Source organism: Sinocyclocheilus anshuiensis, unplaced genomic scaffold, assembly GCF_001515605.1.
Source record: "Sinocyclocheilus anshuiensis isolate Anshui unplaced genomic scaffold, SAMN03320099.WGS_v1.1 scaffold1527, whole genome shotgun sequence".
Lineage (NCBI taxonomy): Eukaryota > Metazoa > Chordata > Actinopteri > Cypriniformes > Cyprinidae > Sinocyclocheilus > Sinocyclocheilus anshuiensis.
This window is the reverse complement of record NW_015548280.1, coordinates 475,517-476,496: the sequence shown is the minus strand read 5'-3', so window position 1 is coordinate 476,496 and position 980 is coordinate 475,517.

Below are 980 nucleotides of genomic sequence, written 5' to 3'. Positions count from 1 at the left end.
TGAACTTTTAATCGCTGCACAGGTTTGTGCTTTGCTAACTGATTACGCACACATGCTGAAACGTGCTGTTAAAGGGCAGGGATGTCGCAACTGAAAACCCATCTTGGTGTTCATGGCAGGTAATTGGTGACGATGATGAAAAACAATTAGGACTGTGAAAGTTTTTTTTTTTTTTTTCTCATAACACTGGTTTCGCTATTTGGATTGAAGCACACATCTCTCACATATAGAGACTCATTTTGTCAAGTCTCCTGAGTGTACTGTAATCATCTCAGCGTGAGCAGAGACAAACATTCTGAACTGGCCAGCTGTGTTGGATCCATGGGATTTCCATTCTGTCAACAGGAAGCTCAAGGTTAGGGGCTTAAATGGTGATGTTGCTACTGTTTCAATAGGAGGAAGTGAATTGACCTAAGACTGAATGATGCATTCCTTAGCTAGAATAGAAACGTAACTCCAGTTCACTGGGGACTTTGAGCTATATCTAGGCTTTTTTTTGCACCTTGAATTCCTTATGATCAGCAGATTTAATTTCGATCAGTGTTTTTTTCACTGAAGCAATCTTACAGAAATGTCAGACTAAAAGGTGCTCTGTATTTCTGAATGTTCAATTAGTCTAACTGTGGCTCCAAGAATGAATCAGCCTTATATAAATAATACAAAAAAAAGAAAAGAATACAAGTTAAAGGGATAGTTCACCCAAAAATGAAAATTTGATGTTTATCTGCTTACCCTCAGGGCATCCAAGATGTAGGTGACGTTGTTTCTTCAGTAGAACACAAACAAAGATTTTTAACTCAAACCGTTGCAGTCTGTCAGTCTTATAACGGCAGTCAATGGCTCCACGGCTTTGAGAGTAAAAAAAAAACATACACACAAAAACAATTTAAACCCTGCGGCTCGTGACGATACATTGATATGTAAAGACACTAAACGATCGGTCTGTGCAAGAAACTGAACAGTATTTATATCGTTTTTCG